Source organism: Choloepus didactylus, chromosome 1 (genome assembly GCF_015220235.1).
Source record: "Choloepus didactylus isolate mChoDid1 chromosome 1, mChoDid1.pri, whole genome shotgun sequence".
Classification (NCBI taxonomy): domain Eukaryota; kingdom Metazoa; phylum Chordata; class Mammalia; order Pilosa; family Megalonychidae; genus Choloepus; species Choloepus didactylus.
Window position 1 is genome coordinate 108,434,434 of NC_051307.1, and position 18,573 is coordinate 108,453,006.

The window sequence follows — 18,573 nt, forward strand, 5'->3', positions numbered from 1 at the left end:
CTCTTTCTCTTATTAGACATATATTGGAACATTTCATTCTATCTTACATGCTTTAAGCCTCTTGTATTCATTTCCTATTGTTGCTGTAACAAATTACCACTTTCATTTAAAACAACATGGATTAATTATCTTACAGTTCTGGAAGTCAGAAGTACAAATGGATCTCACTGCCTAAACTCAACATGTCAGCAGGGCTGCATTCCTTCTAGAGGCTCTTGGGGAAAATAAATATCCTTGCTTGATTTCAGCTTTTAATGGTTGCCCACATTACTTGGCTTATGGTCTTTCCTCCATCCTCAAAGCCAGGATCACTGGGTTGAGTCTCTCTTATATGGCTATCTCTCTGGTTCTCACGCTCTTCTCTCTCTTTCTTACATTTATCAGAATGCTTGTTCTGAATACCAGGATAATCTCATTTTAGTCAGATGATTAGCAATCTTAATTCCATCTGCAACTTTTATTCCCTCTTTGTCATATATCCTAACATATCCACAGGTTCTGGGAATTAGGATGTGAGCATCTGTGGGTGGTGGTTATTCTGCCTGCCACACTTCTCTTTCTTATTTCCCACTTCTTTATCTGTGTCCTGAGTGATTTCCTCAAATCTAGCTTCTAGGTAACAAACTGCTCCACTGTGTTTAAACTTCCATCTAATCTGTCCATTGAGTTTTTTATCTCAATGATTATGTTTTTTCTTTCTAGAGTCTATTTGGTTCTTTTAAAAATCCATTTGTTCCTTTTCTATTTTCTTTATTTGTACTTTTCTATTCTGGTTTCTTTCTGTTTTTATCTTTTGTTATTTTGATCATATTTATTTTGTAATCTCTTTCAGGTTGTTCTATTACCTCTGGTTCTAGGTATGCTACCCGTTTTGCTAACATGTTTTCATTGTGGTTTGTTCTTGATATTTAATTCTTGATTATAAAGTCATCTTTAGTAGATTATTTCTGTGGGAGACACATGCCTTGGGTTGTAGAAAATTTTCATTTGCTTCTGCCATAGCCTTTGGGGTTTTACCAGTTATAGGTATTTATTTGTTTGTTTGAGAGTCCCACATTATGTGGCTAGTGTAAATTCAGTCTCCACTTCCATTTGTGACATAGGCTTTTTTGTTTCAATTCCTTGCATAAGACTTTTTCTTCTTCCCTCTGGCCCTGAGTCTTTTCTGCATTTTAGACTCTGAAACTGGGGGAGTAGTAGATGGCCAACTCAGAAACTGGTTACTAATAATGTCACAAGATATGTGATAAAATCTCTTTCTGAAATAAAAGGCCAAGATAATCTGTATTTTTAGGTAATTTTGAGATCACCTATTCCAGTCTTTCAACCCTTGTAGTCTGTATGTCCATGGTCAATGGTCATCTAGCATGTGGTTTAATATTAATACTCCAGTGACAGCATCCCATCACTGCTTAGATTATTCCATTCCATCATTGAACATCATTGATAATAACTTGAAAGTTATTTTGTAAGTCCAAATTTGCCTTCCTGTAACTTATACCAATTGTTCCAATTTCTGTCTAGTAGAGAACAAATGATAAGTTTATGGTATCTTCCACATCATACCTTTCAAATATTTTAAGACAATTATCATGTGTAATGGAGTATTGTATGAAAATATTAAACCTATGAAATTTTCAATCCTCACTGTTCCCTCCCAACATACATATACTCTATCTCCCTGCAGCCCCACAAATCAGTTTCCTCTGTCACCCTTCTGCCATTGTAGACCTGGGAGTGGGCAAATACTACCCCCAGAAAAATATGTGCTTATGGAAAATCTCTGCTGCAGCAGGAGGGGGGGGGAGTAAATCCTTCTTGTTCTGGCCTGATGGAATATGGGAAAAGGAAGAGAAGAGAAAGAGGGAGAGAAGGGAGTAAATGATCACACTCACATAATCTACTTTGTGCTGAAATGTGTGTGTGTGTTTGTGTTGGAGGGGGTGTTAGATAGGTTGGGAGAAAAGCCAAAAGCAAAGGGGACTTGTACCTCTTACTCGTTTGTGTCCCTGGAAGGAGACCACCATGCTTGTGACCCCATACTGTCTTGTGGAAACTGCTGCAAAGCAGAAACAGTATGGCAGAGTGGTTAGGCAGAGAAAGGGCCTGAGCTAGCACTCTTGAACCTCCTTTGGTCACCGTGAAAGGCTCAGAAATTCCTCTGTGTTCTGTGTGGAAGATGGAAGAAGGCTGCACCAAAAGCCCACGTAGCTGCTGTAGGGCTGAAGCAACTCTGCAGCGGAGGCTGGGGGTAAACTCTCAAGGCCAGAAGGAAGCTCTGAATGAGGTTTCAAGGGGTCTGCAACAACAGTGATTGCTGAGGTGGATCCAAGCCAGCAAGGGAAGATTCTGTCAGTCAAGAGTCAAACTGAGAATTCACCAGTGACTGACTTTAGCAGCAGTTGCCAGCAGGGCACCCAGTGACCAAGAGACCAAGGATTATCATGGGGATGAGAGCATACAAAGGACTCACAAAGGACTGCACGTGATGATCATCCTCTACCCTTTAGTCTCTTCTACCCCAGTCTCAACTAAGTCCATTTTGTTCATATCTCCAATTGAAGTCTGATCTTTTCAGCCTCTTTAACAGTTGCTTCATAGGGCAATGCCATCACTCTCCACTGCCACAAGGTCACAAATGTGCCCCATGCAATCTAATGAAAGTAAAGACCTTTCACTCGTCAGAAAAATGTATACGTGTGCATTAAATTTTGCAAACAATTTCAACAGTTTCATTGGCTATGGACTCCAGCTTAATAATCTTTTCTCAAAATCAGTTAAGGAGTCATATCAAAAAAGAATAAGGCAGCAGGTCCACCTGCCAAGTTGGCTTAGAGAGACAGGTCACATCTGAGCAACAAAAGAGGTTCTCTGGGGGTAACTCTTAGGCACAATTATAAGTAGGCTTAGCCTCTCCTTTGCAGTAACAAGCTTCATAAGGGCAAGCCCCAAGATTGAGGTCTTGGCCTTCTAAACTGCTAGTCCCCAATATTTATGAGAATATCAGGAAATCCCCAGGTGGGGAAGTTTAATATTTTCCCCCAGTCCCTCAAGGGGGTTTGCAAATAACTTTTTATTCTGTGTCCAGATTACTCTGGGATATATTAGGGCTTCACACTAACCTGTACAAACCAATCAGATCTTATTCCCTATTTAAGGTTCCATGTAATTATGGATTTGAGTAAACTAACCATACAAGTTAAATTATATAGGGTGCTACAGAAAATATAGATTTTGCACCAAATAAATATCTCTTCCTTTGGTCCCACATAGAAGCCAAAGCTTTAAAACACAGTCAATAGCATCCTCTACCCTATAGTCTCATCTACCACAGTCTCAACAAAGTCCATTTCGTTCATATTTCCAATCGAAGTCTGATCTCCTTTTCAACCTCTTTAACAGTTACTTCATAGGGCAATGCCAACACTCACAGCTGCCAGACTCTGGCTCTGAGTCCCAGGTACCAGACAGACACCCGAAGCTCCAGGGACTGACTAGGTCACACACAAACAGGTCAGCATCTCAGAATTTAGCAATAACCATTATGACTCAAATGTGTGACTTCTGTAAGAGCTTACAATCTAGGAAACTTTTTACAATAGCCTTCCCCTGATAACCTATGCTCTAAGATTCAATTCTCAGAGTTCACGCTATAGTTAGTCCATATTAGTGAGGCATTATAATGTTTGTCCTTTCGTTTCTGGCTTATTTCACTCAACGTACTGTTCTCAAGGTCCATTCACCTAATTGTATGCCTCACAATTTTATTCCTTCTTGTCACCACTCAGTATTCCCTTGTATGCATACAGTACAGTTCACTGTTCTGTTTACCAGTCGATGAATGCTTAGGCCACCTCCATCCATTTCAAATTGTGAAAATGGCCACAAACACCAGTGTGCAAATGTCCACTTGTGTACCCGCTCTCAGTTCCTTGAAGTATACACTCCCAATAACAGGGTTGCAGGACCATATGGCAACCACATACTTAGCTTCCTGTGGAACCACCACACTGCCCTCCAGATGGGCTGCCCTCCCCACTATGTGGGATATGACTCCCATGAGTATAGGTCTCCCTGGCTACATGTGAGTTGACTCCCAGGGATGAGCCTGGACATGGCATCGTAAGATTGAGAAAGACTTCTGGACCAAAAAGGGGAAGATAAATGGAACAAAAGGAAGTTTCAGTGGCTGAGAGATTTCAAATGGAGTTGAGAGGTCATTCTGGAGGTTATTCTTATGCATTATATAGATACCCCTTTTTAGTTTTTAGTTTATTAGAATAGCTAGAAGGAAATACCTGAAGCTGTTGAACTGCAATCCAGTATCCTTGATTCTTGGAGATGAGTATATAACTACATAACTTATACAATGTGACCGTGTGATTGTGAAAACCTTATGACTTACACTTCCTTTATCCAATGTATGGACAGATGAATATTGAGGTCTTTAATCCACTTTGAGTTAATTTATGTATAGGGTGTGAGGTAGGGTTCCTCTTTCATTCTTTTGGATATGGATATCCAGTTCTCCCAGCCCCATTTGTTCAAGAGACTGTTGGGAGCCTTATCAAAAATCAGTCGACTAGATCTGGAGTTCTATTTCTGAATTCTCAATTTGATTCCATTGATCAATATGTCTATTTTGTGCCAATACCATGCTGTTTTTGACCACTATAGCTTTATAGTAGGCTTCAGAGTCAGGAAGTGTAAGTCCTCTCACTTTGCTTTTCTTTTATAGAATGTTTTTAGCAAGTCAAGGCCCCTTTCCCTTTCAAATAGATTTGATAACTAGCTTTTCCACATTTGCAAAATAGGTTGCTTGGATTTTGATTGGAATTGCATTGAATCTGTAGATCAGTTTGGGTAGGATTGACATCTTGATGTTTAGCTTTCCAATCCATGAACACAGAATATATCTTTCCATCTCTTCAGGTCCCCTTTTGTTTCTTTTAGTAAAGTTATGTAATTTTCTGTGTAGAGGTCTTTTACATCCTTGGTTAAGTTTATTCCTAGGTATTTGATTGTTTTAGTTGCTATTGTGAATTCAATCTTTTTCTTGAGTGTCTCTTCAGTTAGGTCATTTCTAGTATATGGGAACATTACTGACTTAGTGCATTACTCTTGTATCCTGCCACTTTGCTGAATTTGTTTATTAGCTCAAGTAGCTGTGTCATTGATTTCTCAGCATTTTCCAAATATAAGATCATATTGTCTGCAAATAATGAAAGTTTTACTTCTTCCTTTCCAATGTGGAATCCTTTTATTTCTTTGTCTTAGCAGATTGCTCTGGCTAGAACTTCTAGCACAATGTTGAATAATAGTGGTGACAGCGGGCATCCTTGTGTTGTTCCTGATCTTAGAGGGAAAGTTTTTGGTCTTTCACCATTGGGTACTATGCTGGCTGTGGGTTTTGCATATATGCCCTTTGTCATATTGAGGAAGTTTCCTTCAATTCCTACCTTTTGAAGTGTTTTTATTAAAAAAAGGATGCTGAATTTGGCCAAATGCTTTTTCAGCATCTATTGAGACAATCATTTGATTTTTCCCTTTTGATTTGTTAGTGTATTATATTACATTGATTGATTTTCTTATGTTGAACCATCCTTGTATGACTGGGATACACCCAAACTGGTCATGGTGCGTGATTTTTTAAATGTGTCTTGGGATTTGATTTGCAAGTATTTTGTTGAGCATTTTTTCATCTATATTCATTAGGGAGATTGGCCTGTAGTTTTCCTTTCTTATAGCATCTTTATCTGGTTTTGGTATTAGAGTGACACTGGCTTCATAAAATGAGATAGGTAGTGTTCCATTTTCCTCAATTTTTTGAAAGAGTTTGAGTAGGAATTGTGTCAGTTCTTTTTAGAAAGTTTGGTAAAATTCCCCTTTGAAGCCATCTGGCCCTGGGCATTTATTTGTGGGAAGCTTTTTGATGACTGACTGGATCTCTTTACTTGTGATTAGTTTGTTGAGGTCTTCTATTTCTTCTCTGGTCAGTCTAGGTTGTTCATATGTTTCCAGGAAATTGTCCATTTCCTCTAAATTGTCTAGTTTGTTGGCGTACAGTTGTTCATAGTATCCTCTTACGATTTTTCAAATTTCTTCAGGATCCACAGTAATGTCCCCCCACCATTTAGTATTTTGTTTATTTGGGTCTTCTCTCTTTTTGACTTTGTCAGTTTAGCTAAGGGTTTGTCAGTCTAGCTAAGGGTTTGTTGATCTTCTCAAAGAACCAACTTTTGGTTTTATTTATTCTCTCTATTTTTTTTTTGTTCTCCTTATCATTTATTTCTGCTCTAATCCTTGTTATTTCTTTTCTTCTACTTGCTTTAGGATTAGTTTGCTGATCATTTTCTATCTTCTTCAGTTGTTTATTAGTTCTTTAATAATAATGATTTTAGCTCTTTTTTCCTTTTTAATGTATGTATTTAGAGCTATAAATTACCCCCCATACTACCTTCACTGCCTCCCGTAAGTTTTGATATATTGTGTTCTTATTTTCATACATCTCTAGATATTTAGCAATTTCTCTTGCAATTTCTTCTCTGACCCACTGACTCTTTCAGAGTGTGTTTAACCTCCAGATATTTGTGAATGTTCTAGATCTGTGATGTTTATTGACTTCTAGTTACATTCCATTGTGGTCAGAGCATGTGCTTTGAATAATTTCAATCTTTTTAAATGTATTGAGGCTTGTTTTATGTGCCAACATGTGATCTATCATGGAGAAAGTTCCTTGAGAATTAGAGAAGAATGTATAGCCTGGTAATTTGGGATGTAATGCTCTATATATGTTTGTTAAGTCTAATTTGTTTGTCACATTGTTTAGGTTCTCAGTTTCCTTATTGGTCTTCTGTCTGGTTGCTCTATCTATAGGAAAGTGTGGTGTATTGAAGTTTTCCATGATTATTGTGGGTACTTTTATTGCTTCCTTCAGTTTTGCCAATGTTTTTTGTCTCATGTACTTTGGAGCACCTTGATTGGGCACATAAACATTTACGGTTGTTATTCTTGGTGAATTGTCCTTTTTATTAGTATATAGTGTCCTTCTTGTTTCTTAGGACATCCTTGTATTTAAAGTCTGTCTTATCTGAAATTAATATAGTTATCCCTGCTTTCTTTTGGCTGTAGCTTGCATGGAATATTTATTTCCCTCCTTTCACTTTCAATCTCTGTGTCATGGGGTCTAAGATGAGTCTCTTGTAAACAATATATTGATGGTTCATATTTTAAAATTCATTCTGCCAATCTGATCTTTTAATTGAGAAGTTTAATCCATTCACATTCAATGTTATTACTACGAAGGCTGTTCTTGAATCAGCCATCTTATCCTTTGTTTTTTATTTATAAGATCTATTTTTCCCCCTTCTCTCTTTATTTTCTTTAAGTTACCCTTACTAATACTCTTCAGTTCTGTGCCCTTCTCCAGGCCTCAATCTCCTGTCTTTTTTTCTTAGCCAGTAGACCTCCCTTTAGTATCTCTTATAGGGCAGGTCTCTTACTAACAAATTCTGTCAGCATTTGTTTGTCTGTAAAAATTTTAAGCTCTCCCTCAATTTTGAAGGAAAGCTTTGCTGGATAAAGAATTCTTGGATGGCAATTTTTATCTTTCAGAATTTTAAATATGTCATACCACTGCCTTCTTGCCTCCATGGTGTCCGCTGAGTAGTATAATCTTAGGCGATTTGCCTTGTATGTTGTGAATCACTTTTCCCTTGCTACTTTCAGAACTTTCTCCTTCTCTTTAAGCATTTGACAGTCTGATCAGAATATGTCTCAGAATGGGTTTATTTGAATTTATTCTATTTGGAGTTTGTTAGGCATCTTTGATTTGCATATTTATATCAGTTTAGAAGGTGTGCCGGTTTGGATGTATTATGTCCCCCAAAAATGCCATATTCTTTAATGAAATCTTGTGGGGGCAGAGGTATTAGTGTTGATTAGGTTGGAATATTTGGATTAAATTGCTTCCATGGAGATGACCCACCCAACTGTAGGTGATAACTCTGATTAGATTATTTTCATGGAGGTGCAGCCCTGCCCATTCAGCATGGGTCTTAATTAAATCTCTGGAGCCATATAAAAGAACTGAAAAACATGAAGGAACTCAGAGCAGTTGCATCTTAGAGAGACATTTTGGAGAATGCCATTTTGAAATGCAACCTAGGAGCAAGCAGATGCCAGCCACTTGCCTTCCCAGCTAACGGAAGTTTTCCAAATGCCATCAGTGTTCTTCAGTGAAGGTACCCTACTGTTGATGCCTTTGTTTGGACATTTGCCTGGCCATAAGACTGTAACGTAGTAATTAAATAAACCCCCTTTGTAAAAGTCAATCCATTTCTGGTATTTTGCATAATGACAGCATTAGCAAACCAGAACAGAAGGGTTGAGAAGTTTTCCCCAACAATGTCTTCAAGGACTCTTCCTAGCCCTTTAGCTTTCTCTTTGTCTTCTGGAACACCAGTCATTCTTATATTTATGTGCTTCATGTTGTCCATCATTTCCCTGAGACCCCTTTCAAATTTTTTCACCATTTATTCTTCTATGTTTTCGCAATCCATCACTGTGTCCTCAAGTTTGCTAATTCGTTCCTCTACCTCTTCAAATCTGTTGTTTTGTGTCCCAAGAATATTTTTAATTTGATAAACAGTAACTTTTATTTCCATAGATCTGCTATTTTTTTTATCTGCTCTTTCAAATTCTTCTTTATGCTCTTCTAGGGTCTTCTTTGTGTCCTTTATATCCTGAACCATGACACTGATGTTTGTGTGTACTTCTTTGAGTAATCGCTCCAAATTCTGTATCTCCTCTTGACTTTTTAATTTGGACATTTGGGTTATCCATATTTTCTGGTTTCTTCATATGCTTTATAATTTTCTTTTGTTTTTGGCTCCTTGGCATTTGTTTATCTTGATAGGGTTCTTTTAGGATATGCAGGATTATTTGAATATCTATAATTTAGCAGAGCTACAGCTTAAACTACCAGTAGATGGCACTCCTAAGCCACCTCTTATCCTCAAGCCAGTTCTCCCCCAACTTTGTCTATGCACTGAGTGGGGGTCCAAACTATGTGTAAGTCCAATCAGTAAACCAGCTTTCCATGTGCGCTGGAAACTTCTAGCCTTTTGGGTGGGGAGCATGCCCTGTGCAGTTTGGCAGGAAGTCTGCTCCAGGACACAGTGGTCCCAGCCATTCCTGGGGCTGCAGGTGGAGTACTCTGGGACTGCAGAGCTGTGCTTCTCACCTTCCCACTCGAGTGCCCCACAGTCCTTCTCTGCCATGCACCTGCAAGTCCCTGGCATTGGGGGAGGTTCTGTGCAGTGCCCTTGCCTCTAGGCTGTGCACACTGTGGGCTTCCATGGAGAAAGGGTGGACATCATCACAAGTCCACCGTATCCTGAATTCCCTCAAGGAAGCTCTCAGCCATGGGGCTGTGAAGGGTCATCTCCCCAGCCAACTGCAAAGATGGCTTCATAGGGTGTGGAAAGCTGCTCCCTTCCATGCTCATCTGCCTGCTCCACCCGCCAGTCCCTGGTATGGGGGCTCTTGGCCACAGGTCTGCAAAGAGTTATCACCCAAGCCAAGTGCTGAGGAGGGTGCCCTGGGGCGTGGGAGCCTGCTCTCCTCTGCACTTGTCAGCTGACTCCAACTGCCTGTTCCCCGGTGGCATTCCAGGCTGAACACTCACTGGTCTTAAACACAATCTCTCTACTTCTCCAAGTACACATTTACTATGGGGGCAGAAGCCCTTGCCCAGCCAGTGGAACCCTGGAACTGCTGTTCTGGAGTGCTTTCTGTTCTTTAGCTAGTGTTTTTCATGGAGGAGAATTTTGCTCTGTCTCTCCTAATCCTCCATCTTCCCAGTATTCTGTAACTTTAATTTTTATTCTTATTTTTACTTTTATATTTTTGGAGTAATTAGAAAATGTTCAAAAATTGATTGTCATGATGAATGCACAACTATATGATGATACTGTGAACATTTGTACACTTTGGATGATTTGTGGTACGTGAATGCATTTCAATAAAATTGCATTTAAAAATAAGAATAAGGGTTTATTTTAGCATACTTATTGGGTCCAGAGAACCAATGCTTTATAAAAAAGTCAAACTTCTTTTTTTTTTTTACAAATTTTAGAAATCAGGAAAATATTTGCATGAACAGTCATCACAGCACTTCTTTTCTCCATGATTTTGAAACTATTATTGGGGTTCTGAAATTATACTTGCAATGTCTTATCTTAGCCATTGATGGAACTCATTAGGCTTGGAGTTGTGGAATCTTTTAAATTAGTTGGGTGCCTTCTTACTCTGTCCTTATATATCTTGGGATTCAATTCCTTCAGTCATTTTTGCTTGTTATTTTCCAATATGCTTAGTGGGAAAGAAAAAACCTCTTCCCCAAAGTTGGCTCTTTCTCTTTGTATGTATTCTATTCTGAATATATCAAGACAATATGGTGGAAAGGGTGAGAAACTCAATATATAAACAGACAATGGCCAGACCATATATAAAACTGCAGAAACCAGTCCAGGAAGCCAAACCACAATCTCTGCAGCAACTGGCCCAAAATGGTCAGTACTTGCTCAATAACTGCCAGCTTCCTTAGTTTTTTGCCCCAACTTGCAACTTGGGACTAAGCAGAGAAAACCAAATATGGTCTTTTAGCCATTCCCTTAGGATTCCACTCTTCTAGTTATCCCACCTCCACTTTCTCCATTTCAACAACTTCCACTCAGGGCTTACTTAAAGCATTCCCTTTTTTCCACTATAAAGTGTTTACACTCCCCTGCCTGGTTTTGAGTTTCTGGCAAACAAAAGTGATGGTGGCTGACTCCTTTGCTATGGCAAACTTTGAATAAACAGACTTTGCTTGTTCTCATTTGGATAGTCTTCATTTATTTCCATAAGAGTATTAAACTTGTCAGAAGCCATAGATTCGAATCCTGGCTCCATCATAAACCAGCTATTTGCTTTTTGGGAATTTTCTTAAACTCTCTAAGCATTTGATTTTACCTGTAAAATTGGGATAATAATTCCCACTTCACATGTTTTTGATGGTGATTAAATGAGATAGCATTTGAAAAAAGTTAACACATGAAATGCTGGACATTTCATAGGTACTCAATAAATGTTCTCCTTCCTCATTTCAGCATTATTTTCAAGCATCATCTTATTCTGGCTGTTGCCTTCCTGCAGTATTCTCATTACTCTTTGTTTTTGTCCTTGTTTGTGAGTCTTTTTTTCCCTCTTTTGCATAAATCCACAAAACTATTTTATCTATAAGGCACTAGAGGTGTCGTGCATAGAGCCTAAAAGATTTTTGACAGCCTAAATTGTTTGAGATTTTTGAAAAAATTATTAGCTCAAAGATACATAAAGAGAAATGCAAGATAAAAAATTAATAAATATTCAATTAAATGTCAAAAAAGCTGGAACATTATCAACTAGCCAACTCAACTCTTAAATTCTGATATATAGGCCCACAGCTCTTTATCTACAATTCTGACATCCAGAAAGTTCTGAAAATGGGATTTTTTTTTTCTAGTTTCAGATGAATTTATTTGGCAGCATAACCTAACCTGAGCTAGAAGAAGTGATTTATGATCTGTGTTTATCCTCCTTAGTGTGAATACTTATACATGTTTCTGCAGAAATAGAAGAGTGTTTCATTATAGGTGTTGCCCCAGGCCGCTGTGAAGGTGTTATGTTGTATTTTGTATATGCAGCCTAATACTGTTCTAAAATCTGAAAAAGTCTGAAGTCCAACAGCTTATCTGACCAAGAGGATCAGATAAAGGATTGTAAACCTGTGTAAATCACATTGTATGTGAGATAGAAGTACCTTTCCACGTATTTACTATATGCAGAGATCCAGGAGTAAGTGTGCCTGTAGTCCACAAAGGCCTAGAACAGTGCTGAGAGTATGAGAAGTGTGTTTAAGGGAATTACAGCTTTCTTTTTTTCCCTTTCCAAAAGGACTTGTGACCAATAAATACATGAAAAGATGTCCCAACATCGTTAGTCATTAAGGAAATGTAAACAAAAACCACAGGGAGATACCATTTTATACCCACTAGAATGGCTATATTAAATAAGACAGATAACAATATTGGTGAGGATGTGGAGAAAGAGAACTCTCATACATTGCTGGTGGTAATGTAAAATGGTGCAGCTGTTTTAGAAAATAGTTTGGCAGTTTTTCAAAAAGTTAAACATAAAACTACCATAAGACCCAGCATTTCCATTCATAGGTATCTATCCAAGAGAGTTGAAAACAAATGTCCATGCCAAAACTTGCACTTGAATGTTCACAGCAGCATTTTTATAATAGCAAAAAACTGGAAACAACCTAAATGTCCATCAGCTGGGAAATGGATGGACAAAATGTGATGTATCCATTTAATGGAAGTAATTCAGCAATGAAAACAAAATTTATTGCTGATTCATGGTGCATCATGGATAAACCTCAAAAACAATATGTTAAGTGAAAGAAGTCAGACAAAAAAGACCACATATGGCATGATTCAATTTATATAAAACATCCAGAAAAGACAAATCCATAGATACAAAACATAGTTTAATGGTTGCCTATGTCTGGGCATGGGAACAGGTATTTACTGCAAATGGGCATGAGGGATCTTATTGTGGGGGATGAAATGTAAAACCAATTTATGGTGATGGTTGCACCACTCGGTAAAGTTACTAAAAATCGTTGAATTGTACAATTGAAATAAGTGAGTTTTGTGATATGTAAAATATCTCGTTTTTTTCTTTTAAATATTGCTTCTTAGTCTAAGAGATAAAGCAATTAAATGTTACAAGGAAGGGATGGATAAGTCTTCCTGATATGTTTTTCCTTAAACCCTCTAAGCCTCAGTTTCCTAATCTGCAAAACGGCTTAATAATAATACTTAACAACTCTATTGTGATGATTTAGATTGGTTGTTGTGATGATCGAACAAGACAAGCTTGTGAAGGATTGAGCACAATGCCTGGCACAAAGTAAACAATCAATAAGTATTAGCTGTAGAAAAATATTTTGTGTTTCAGTAGAAAACCATGCATCATCTATAGTACACCCTTCTGAACTTAGCCCTGTTATTGTCTTTGAGCTGTTTTGCAATTCTTTGAAGGTTATAGGTAACAAAAAAGATATGTGAATTTTTTCTTGCATGGTAGAGATTTAATTGACTTCTTCCTTCCCTGTAGAAGTCAATTTAGTCTCCATTTGCAATTCCTCTCAATATTCCTTTATTCCTTATAAATTGTTCTCTTTGAGTTTTCTTTGAACTGGTCATAACATGTTTGGTTCCCTGATATCATTTGAGTAAAATAAAATCTTTAACACCTGTTCATTTTTATGTCTATGAGAGACATGATTATGCCCTTTTTCTTTGTATTATCTTTTAACACTTCAGAAGATCCCACTGAGATGCCCAATGGATTCACCTGACATACCCAGGTAAATTTTGTTCTTAGAAGTGTACCTCATGGGCAACTTAAACCTGGGTGAATCTTCTCTTTGCCCAGAGGTGAATCCAAAGCAGTAATAGAACTTTGATGACTTTTTTTCCCCCTAAATTTAATTTTGCTCTCTACTAATTTGGTTTTGGTTTATTTATGGCTAAGTTATACCCCATTGAGAATTTGTTTTTATGATCTGACTGTTTGATGGTCTCTGTAAATGGATTTATAGTTTATAGAAATCCTTGTCTCTGTTGAATGAGAAGTGACAGAGACTCTGACTTGTTAGTCTTTTCTATTTGTTTGTCTATTTGTCTATTTTGAGTTCACATCAATTAAGAATTTCTGCCTACTGTGAAAGGAACAGTTCTTTGACATGGACCAGTGACTTCACTCTTGAACCATGGCTGAAATTTTAGAATTTAAACTATAAGTTTTCTCTATCTGTATTTGTACATCTGTCTTTATGTCTGTAATTCAGAAATGTCTTTACCTCTCATTGGGTGAGAGCAGAATATTTTTCTACCTCTAACTGGCACCAGTAAATTAGATTATAATGTCTCTTTAAGGAGCTCTGTTCTCCTTGGCTTATAGAAATAAATAAGTGCTTATATATACTGAATAATCCTCAAAATTCTAGAAAATAAGGAAATTGAACTTCTAATACTTCAATGTGCTAGATTTAAAAGGTATTCCTATAGAAACTAACGCAGAATTTCTTAACAATTCAAGTACATGTAATTTAGGTAAATCTTTGGCTAATGACAATAGTTTAATAATTTTGGTTTTCTAAAAAGAGCTGTATTTTCTCTGATCTATCAGTGTTAATGTAATACAAACTTACATTTTTATTCTACTTGGGTGTGTTCTTCCTAAACTTATACAGATTTACTGATCAAGTAAGCTAGCATTACTTCTACTTAATTTTTAAGGTTATGAAAAATATAAATTTGTGTTTAACCATATTGGTTCATTATTCTGACAGCAATAATTTTTTATTCTATTTTTGGAAAATGGTATTTAAACAGCAATTGTATTTTATAGCATGTCAGTTTGAAGATAATTTCTAAGACATTTAGGGTAACTTAAAACCTTGACTGACTAAATTGAGTTAATGGATATTCACTGGATGTTTGGAACATTTCTAAGTAAAATTAGAATTTTTAATTTTATAATTAAATACTGAAACATTCATCACTAAGCATAATTTAAATTTTACATACTTTCACTGTTTATTTTTAAATGTTCTAGAAAGCCTGTATCTTTATCAATGTGTTCATTTTTGCCACTTGGATAAGTTGTAGTATAAGGGATGAATATGGCTATAGAAAGCTGTATTATGAGCTCTGCTAATCTGCTAAAATGCTGGAGTGGACAGTGCACAATTAACCACTCTTGAGTTTTCTCTATGAAATCAAAATCACTTTGGTTAAAAGTTGTAATTTATATATGTGAATGAGACTCTACCAGAAGCAATCGTGGCAAAGAAGTACAACTATGTATGTGAGGTAATGAGATATATGTTTGTTTATTAAGGGATAAAGAGCGTAGTTATGTCCTAAAGTAAAAGTGACTGGTTGGTCCAGAATAAGAAAGAGAATGGTGATGGACAAAACCTGAATGGATATACAAAGTCATAGAAAATTTTCTGAAGGGGAATTTTGTTTGCCTTGAATTACAGTATGTGTAAATAAATCAGAAATGCTGTTGAATGTGTTAAAATCTTAGCAAAGTTTGCTCAACTTTGATGGGTTTGGTTCCTTGGTTTGCTGTTTATCACCTTCACCTACAATATGAAGGGTTATTCTTGTTTTCTGTGCAAGCTGTCTAGATAGCAAAAGTTTTGTTCTTCCCAGAAAAATCTTCTTTGGTTTATGTCAACTTAATTATATCCTTGATAACTTAAGACAAACACAGATTTCTCACTTATAAAAGAACTAAGGTTCTTCATAATCATGTTACTTTTTATGTTTATTTTTCAAATGTTTTATTATTATTTTGAAACTAGTAGCCAAATATTGTTTCTCGAACACTCATGATCCGATTCCTGCCGTAAGTGCTCAAATCTCCTGACAACTTTTGATTTTTACCTTCCCCAATCAAATTCTAAATGTAAAATAAAATAAAACAAAACTTTCAGGGTATCTTTTGCACCTGAAAATCTCTTTGAGATTTGCCAGAGGGCCCTTGGAAAATCACAAAGAGAGGCACTAGAAATAATTAGGTTTATTGATTTACTATTGATGGATTTTGTGAGAACAATTGTTAAATAAGAAGAGGTGCTTAGCCTTCCCTAGATTAAATTTGTAAGGGTAAAGTGTTTTGGCTATTCAGGTCCTTTGCATTTTATACGGATTTTAGGATCAGCTTGTCAATTTCTGCCAAAATAAAAAGGGCAGCTGGAAGTTGGATAGGGATTTTGTTGAATTTACTGATTACTTTGGGTAGTATTGGCATCATAACAATATAAAGTCTCCCAACCTATGAACACAGGATGTCTATCCATATATGTATGGCTTTTACAATTTTTTTTCAACAGTTTTGTAGTTTTTAATGTACAAGCATTGCATTTCTTTGTTAAACATATTCCTAAGTATTTTATTCTTTTTGATGCTATTATAAATGGAAATGTAAACTTAATTTCTTTTTTGATTTGTTCACTGCTAGCAAATAGAAATACAAATGATTTTTTTGTATCCTGTATCTTTCAACCTTGTTGAATTTGTTTATTAGTTCTAATAGCTTTTCTGTGGGTTCTTCAGAATTTTCTACAGACAATATCCTGTCTTCTGTGAATACAGATAGTTTTAATTCTTCCTTTCCAATCTAGATGCCTTTTATTTCTTTTTCTTACCTAACTGCTCTGGCTAGAACCGCCTTCCAGGAAAATGTTGAATAGAAGTGGTGAGAGTGTACGTCCTTGTCTTGTTCCTGATTTTAGGGAGGGGACTTTCATTCCTTCACCATTTAAGTTTGATGTTAGCTGTGAGTTTCTCATCAATGTCTTTTTTTTTTTTTTTCAGACATCTTATTATTTTATTTGCCAATATTTCTGCACATATCTCTAAAAGTCAAGGAATCTTTAAAAGTGTGTACAATCACAAAATCACTGTCATAACAACAAAAATTAACCACAATTTGCTAATATCATCACATATCTAATGTTTAAATGTCCCAACTTGTCTTACAAGTTTGTTTGTTTGTTTGTTTGTTTTTACAGTTGGTTTGTTTGACTTGGGATCCAAACATTGCATTTGGTTGATATATTAGGTATCTTTTAAGCTGCAGATTATGTTTTTTCTCTCTCTCTCTCACTCTTTTTCTTTATAATATATTTGATGGAGAAACTGGCTGTTAGTCCTAGAGAATTTCCCACATTCTTGGTTTTGTTCACTGTATTCTTGTGGTGGTGTGTGACATGTTCCTGTCCCCAGTGCTTGGTTTGGACTGGTGGTGAGCTCTGCCTGCTTGATTAGATCCTGGTTCCATATTTTGGCAAGAATGCTTCAGAGGCGGGGGTGGGTATTTCTACTGGGAGGCAGATATTGGTAGCTATTGATGATCATTCCTTAGGTCCATTATTTCATTGTGGGTTGTAAAATGGAATATTCTCACTCTCTCATTCCTTTTTCATTCGTCATCAGAATGCTTCTAAAGGAGAAATTCTCCATCATCAACAGTTTACCTTGTTACAGTCATTCAGAAAATGCAGGATACGTGCCTACTGTTTTCCCTTTGTTTACCAGTTTTGGGAATAAAGAGTTTGTCCCCTAAAGCCCTCCAAAAGTAACCTATGAGGTTTTTTTTTCCTTATGATCATTATGAAATAATGGGTTTTAACGTATTTGATGTATTTCAATCCACAGATTGAAAGTTATTCTTACCGGTGGTCAGATTGTCCTATGTTTGACCAGTATGGGCCTCTTCAAATTATTTCTTGAGAGTGTTTACTACCTCAGTAGATTTTTGCAGTTTTCTCATTTTCAGATATGACAAAATATTCCAGGCTCATCCATTTGCTTTCCCAAGGCTAGAATGAGCCACTTCTCACAGGAGCATTTCTTTTCCTTTCAGAGGGAAATAGTATGTGAAGACCAAAATCTGATTGCTGATGAGTTTAAATAATCCCAATCATCAATGTCTTTTATCATGTTAAGAAAGTTGCTAGTTTGTGGCGTGTTTTTACCACGAAAGAGATTTTGTTAAATGCTTTTTTTATGGGTGTATTGAAATGATCATGTAGTTTTTATGCTTTAGTCTATTAATATGTTACCTTACATTAATTGATTTTTGGATGTTAAACCAAACTTGCATTCCTGGGGTAATCCCACTAGGTAATTGTGTATAATTCTTTTTATATGTTGCTGAATTCAATTTGCTGATGTTTTGTTGGGGATTTTTGCATATATGTTCGTAAAGGACATTGATCTGTCTTTTTCTGTGACATTGGTCTGTCTTAGTTTGGTTTAGTACAGAATGAGTTGGGAGGTGTTTCCCTCCTCTTCTGTTTTTCAGAGGCATTTGTAAAGGATTGATGTTAATTCTTTAAATGTTTGGTAGAATTCACCAGTGAAGCCATCTAGGCCTTTTCCTTGTTTTGTATGCCATAGAAGCAACCAAATTTCCTTGACAGCTGCTTTTTCTTGTAATGAACTCTCACTAGAGCTTCCACTTTTGAAAATTATCTATAATAAGTTACTATTCTAACTATAGCCATTTGAAGTCTTTATCATCTACAGATAGATGCTTCCCTTAAAGCCCTATAATCATCCACAAGTCAGAGTGATTCCTCTTCAACAAAGGATTGTCTGAGTCCCATGGAAAAGGACCATGCCTTATATTTTGGTGTACAGACTTCTGATGGAATTGCTTAAACAACTTTGAGACCATACTAGTAGACTGAGTCAGGATTTCCAGAACTCTAGTTGAGACTGCTAACCTAAAATCCAGTGGAACAAGAATTAACTAACTAATTGGTACAGATTTTTTGGTTAGGGTGATGGAAAAGTTTTAGTAATGGATGGTGGTGAGGGGAGCACGACATTGTGAATGTAATTATTGTCACTGAATTGTCTACTTGAAAGGTTAAAATGGGAAATGTTATGT